The sequence below is a fragment of the Lepisosteus platostomus genome, chromosome 14 (assembly GCF_059453375.1).
Source record: "Lepisosteus platostomus isolate fLepPlt1 chromosome 14, fLepPlt1.hap1, whole genome shotgun sequence".
NCBI classification, from domain to species: domain Eukaryota; kingdom Metazoa; phylum Chordata; class Actinopteri; order Semionotiformes; family Lepisosteidae; genus Lepisosteus; species Lepisosteus platostomus.
This window is the reverse complement of record NC_142624.1, coordinates 1281915-1287914: the sequence shown is the minus strand read 5'-3', so window position 1 is coordinate 1287914 and position 6000 is coordinate 1281915.

Below are 6000 nucleotides of genomic sequence, written 5' to 3'. Positions count from 1 at the left end.
GGTGCGATTCCCTGATTTCATGTTACGACTGGTACAGTTTCTGGAGTTTCTTTCACAGGGGGTTTTGGACTTGTTGCCGATGTGAGAGACTCCTAAATTGGCAATTAAGCGCTCCAGAACTGGATTGCTGATTCTGATTGTGTCCGTCAGGGATTTGCCCAGTCTGGGTCTGTGACCTCTGGTTTCCCATGATGCTCCAGTCCTCTCCCCACACACCAGCTCCCAGTGGGGAGGAGAGCAGAGTGATGGAGCCAGTTCAGAGAGGGGGGTTATTGGGAGGCCATGACTGGTAAAGGCCAGGGGGGAAATTTTGCCAGGACACTGGGGTAACACCCCTACTCTTTTCGAGAAACTCCCTGGGATGTTTAATGATCAGAACCTCTGTCTTCCCCTTCTCGGGTGGAAAGAGCAACACGCCACCCCCCCCCCCAACCCCGTCCACTTCCTGCTGGCGGAGTAGCGTGCCGAGAGCCCGACTCCGCGCTGGCACGGCGCCCTGCAGGCTGGCAGCACAGGCTTGGCTGCCTCTCGCTCGGAAAGGTGAAAATCGCTCTCGTCTCGAAACGGTAACCCAATCCCCTTGTTGTATACGTGCGCACGGACTGCTGTGTGTGTGTATGTATTTGTTTTACCTGAAGCAAGAGCGTTGAGTCACTCCAGCTTTCCTCTGGAACTTGGTGTTCCAGACGCCCTCCCTTCCTCATAGACGGGCAGAATTAGCCCAGACTGCCTCTCCCTCTCCACCAGTCTCATGCATCCAGAAACCCCCCCCATCTGACTCCTGGTCACTTCGAACTGCTGTCTGTATCCCACTCTTTCTCAGTCTCTCTGCCCCTCCCAGCCTCTCTGCCTCAATCACCGAGCCTTACTACCCCTTCCAGCCTCTCTGCCTCAATCACCGAGCCTTACTACCCCTTCCAGCCTCTCTGCCTCAATCACTGGGCCTCACTACCCCTTCCAGCCTCTCTGCCTCAATCACCGAGCCTTACTACCCCTTCCAGCCTCTCTGCCTCAATCACTGGGCCTCACTGCCCCTCCCAGCCTCTCTGCCTCAATCACCGGGCCTCACTGCCCCTCCCAGCCTCTCTGCCTCAATCACTGGGCCTCACTGCCCCTCCCAGCCTCTCTGCCTCAATCACCGGGCCTCACTGCCCCTCCCAGCCTCTCTGCCTCAATCACTGGGCCTCGCTTCCTTGGTCTGAGGCATTTTGTTCTGCAAATCAGCAGAACGTCAGGCTGGGCCAGGTAGTGGAGCTCCTCAGCCTCAGCCCCGCCGTACCTGTGAACGATCAGACTGACAGACCGGGGCGGGAGGGGGAGGGCTGTGCTGCAGAGCTGCCAGTATGTGTGCGCTGGCAGGCTGGCAGAGATTCAGGCAGACAGGCAGGTAGGTGAGGTATGTAGCTGAAGGTAGGCCTCACTCGCACAGACAGGCCATTGTTAAGAGCTGGTGGTGCTTCCATGGCAACAGCGGTTGCCGAGGCGACCTGGGTCTTGCCTCGGGGGCCTCTTCCCAGGACTATCAGAGTGCAGCCCCGATGAAGAGGCCCTTTGTCTGGGTGACAGTGATACTCCGGGCCCAGGACTTTATCAAGGCCTCATCGCGCGCTGCCAGCGGAGGGGTGGGCGTGCGGAAAGCGAGCAGGAGGGTGACAGACGAGCAGCAGAGACTCGTTTCTGTGCTGTTTCTTCCTCGGGCCGCTCGAAAAGATGGCCAGCCGGGTCCCCCCGGTCCAGGGGCAGGCTGCAGAAGACGTCCTCGGTTTCGGCACGACGCCTGACCCCTCGCTCTCCGGTCGGGTATTTGACTTCAGATGCTTTGAGTAACATCCTTCAACTCCAGGGGCACTGGAGAGGAGAGCAGGAGCCCAGATCCGGCAGGGAACGTCCCCGCCCCTGGTCCCTGACAGATGGGGGCGTCTCCCAGGTAACAGTCCACAGGACGAGCACCTGGAGACACAGCAGCCCCTTAGCCTGCAGAGGGAGGACAGGCCCTCCTGGACCGTCACCAGCGGCACAGCTCGGGTCAGACTGGGATCAGACTGGGATCGGATCAGGATCTGATTAGACTCGGTTTGGGCTGGCCTCAGACTGGGATCAGCCTGGGACCAGGCTATGATTAGATTAAGATCAGGTTCAGATCAAGCTGGAATCAGGCTGGGATCCAGCTGGGACCGGGTTCGGATAAGGAAGGGACCTAGTGCAGGTCAGGCTGGGATCAGATTGGGATCAGGAAGGGACGGGGTTCAGACCAGGGTGGGATCAGGCTGGGATCGGGAGAGGGCCGTGGGAATGCACACTGCAGCCAGAGACCTTGCGCTCCCCAGCGGGATCGGCCCTCGGCGCTCCTCCCTGCGTCTTCCCCGGGGTGGAAGGGTGCTGCTCGGAGAAGATTAACGCACTGAAACCTACACCCTAGTGGAGGGAAAGGTTATCCATCCCTCTCTCCCTCCCTCCCTCCCTCCCTCTCCGCGGAATCTCTTAATCCCATTACGGCGGCGCAGCTGGAAGAAGCCTGTCTTTGTGTGTGTAAGCCCCAGCCCGCGGTCTGGCCCTGCCCTGGGTTACTCTCCCCTCAAAGGGCGCCTTTGTGTCCCGGCGTCTCTCGCACGATTAGAGGAATTAGGAGCCCCTGTACCCACCACAGAGCAGCAGGAATTTAACCACTTCCTCCGCGGGCCTGCGGGACCAGCTCTGCAGCCTCCTCCGTGCTGCACCGCACTGTGGTGTGGTATACTGTAGTATACTGCACCGCACTGTAGTGTACTGTACTGAAGTATACTGCACTGCACTGTGGTGTACTGTATTGTAGTATACTGCACCGTACTGCACTGTAGTGTACTGTACTGTAGTATACTGCACCATACTGTGCTGTAGTGTACTGTAGTATACTGCACCGCACTGTAGTGTACTGTACTGTAGTATACTGCACCGTACTGCACTGTAGTGTACTGTACTGTAGTATACTGCACCGCACTGTGGTGTACTGTACCGCACTGTAGTGTACTGTACTGTAGTATACTGCACCGTACTGTGCTGTAGTGTACTGTACTGTAGTATACTGCACCGCACTGTAGTGTACTGTACTGTAGTATACTGCACCATACTGTGCTGTAGTGTACTGTACTGTAGAATACTGCACCGCACTGTAGTGTACTGTACTGTAGTATACTGCACCGCACTGTAGTGTACTGTACTGTAGTATACTGCACCATACTGTGCTGTAGTGTACTGTACTGTAGTATACTGCACCATCCTGCACCATACTGTGCTGTAGTGTACTGTACTGTAGAATACTGCACCGCACTGTAGTGTACTGTACTGTAGTATACTGCACCATACTGTAGTGTACTGTACCGCACTGTAGTGTACTGTACTGTAGTATACTGCACCGTACTGTGCTGTAGTTTACTGTACTGTAGTGTACTGCACTGTGCTGTAGTATACTGTAGTGTACTGCACCACACTGTAGTGTACTGCACTGTACTATAGTATACTGTACTACACTGCACCGCACTGTAGTGTAGTATACTGTACTGTAATACACTGTACTGTAGTGTGGTGTAGTATATTGTAGTGCACTGTACCATAGTTTACTATGCGTCACTGTGCTGGACTGCACTGTGCAGTACTGCAGTGTGTTCTACTGTGCTGTCTTGCTCCCTGTACTATAGCAATATACGATGCAGTACTGTCCTGCTCCCGCTGTCTGTAGCCTGGAGAGCTCTTCTGCCTTGTCTGAGACAGACGGGTATTAGCTGATTGATTCAGTGCTTGATGCAAATACAGCTCGAGATCAACAAAGTGAAAATAGCGAATACAGGAATAATATATATATATATTTCGAATGATGTGGATAAACCCTGAAAAAACCCAAGAAACGTACGCGATTTGTTTTTAATGTGGAGTTACTCCGCACAGTTTTTCAGTGCAGCGTCGGCCCATGAAATACAGATACTGTCACCAAAAAAGCTGACGAGGGAAAGAAAAAGATGAGGAACCTTTCTTCCCGAGCCCGAGGAGAAGGCGGACAGGGGGGATTGTATTATTGTGACACCCAGGTGTTAGGGGGGAGCAGGGCGGTACCGCAGACTTGAAGGGATCGTATTGGCAAAGAGAGACATTAACGAATAAAAGAATTAATTAGCGGGTGAATTGAACCGCTTACCGAGACGACAAAGGGGGATACGAGGTAAATGACTTACTGTGCTTTTCCTCCCTCTCTCTCTCGAAACCGGGTCGACCCCTCCAAGTCTGTTCAGCCGTAAACTACTTAAAAAAAAAACTGTACTACAACAAACTATTTAAATGGTTTGCCGTCTGCGCTAGTATTTTAAGTATTTTAATTTAGCTAACGCTTCAAGTCTAATTCTGTAATCCCTTCTGATGGGGTCTCCCTGGACTTTGGGCTTCGGCTTGGTCTGTCTGAACGCCGGGGAGAAACTTGCACCTGCTGAAAAACGCGGATGAACGAGTCCCACGTGTTGACCTGGATACGGCTTCTCTATTGTCAACTGGGAGTGCCAGTATTACCAGTAGTGTCTGTGTGGGTTTCCGCCCACAGTCCAGAGACACGCTGGTGGGTTAACTGGCTTCTGTGACAGCTGGTCCTGGCGTAAGTATGTGTGTGTGTGTTTGTGTCTGTGTGTGTCCTGTGATGGGCTGGGTGTCCCGTCTAGGATGTACCCCACCCTGTGCCCGTTTCTGGGTCTCCCGCGACCCTGACCTGGAAGAGGTGGTTGGAAAGTGGAGCTCTAAAGCGCTGAGACAGCTGAGTTCACCAATAGGGGGCGCTGTGTTAATTGAGGCCCAATGGCTGTTTGAGTAAGACACACTGAGTCAGTTATAGTCCAGTGCAGCAGCGATTCCCAGCTCTAGTCTTGCAGGAACTCGTTGTCTGCTAGTTTATAATCCTTCTATATCTCCGATGCCAACTAATTACTTAGCTGACCTGCTTGCTTGTTAGGACTGACTGAACCCGTTTCTCCAGTTGGAAATACCGGACTCAAGTGATATTGTTTCCAGCTGCTCCAGAGCACAGAACTTCAAACAGTGTCCTCTCAGCTTGCTGGCTCTTAATTCTGGCTAAGCAGCTCTTACTAGTGGATCTATTGATCATGAGCAGACACAGGTGAGAGTGGCACTGTATCAGACACACCCACGGTGGAATAATTATAAATCCAAATATGGACGAGCCTGTACCAGACACGCCCACGTACGTTAGTGAGTTGTCTAAGACACGCCCACAGGTGGGTGTGGCATGGCACCAGACACGCCCACGTTGAGTGTTTTATTCAATAGTCACATATCGGGCAGCACACCTGAATGGGGGCAGTCCTGGGCAAAAAAATCCCATTGGGTGTTTAAAGAGCTGAAAGTAAACTACAGATCTGCCTGAAACTGGAAACCGGAATCAGTCGGGTTAGTATTAGGAGTTCAGCTGCAATAAAAAAACAGAAGTCGCAGTGTTCCTCTGAGACCAGAGGCAGGAACCAGTGCAGACAGGACCATGTGAAGATGAGCATACATAGGACTGCAGGGCTGTGAGGTTTGACCTGCAATAGCATCCAGCCAGTCATCAAAGAGGATTATTCAACTCTCCTCGAGTGCCTCCGGGCCGGGGGGGAGACGCTGAACCAGTGTGATCGTCCGCGGAGTCTCATGTGATGAGGGGCTGATGAGAGGAAGGGGTGTGCGTGTCGAGCCGGGCGTGTGTCCCGGGGCGTGTCTGCCCCTCGATGTGGCGCTGCAGTCTGAGAAACTGTCGCCGCCGAGATAGCCGCCCCTCAGTGTGGGCACATCCTTCCAAAGGGCGGTCTTACGAATTGTAGCGCACCTCGTTATAAAATCACAGGGGGGCCGCAGTTTTGGCAAATGTAGGAGTTTCATTCTGGAAAAGTAGAAACTATGAAATAAAATAGTGAAACAGTGAAATAGTGAAACCTATCCCCCTCGCAGATTCAGCCTGTCCTTGCGCCTCTGAGGTCACTCACCTGGGAA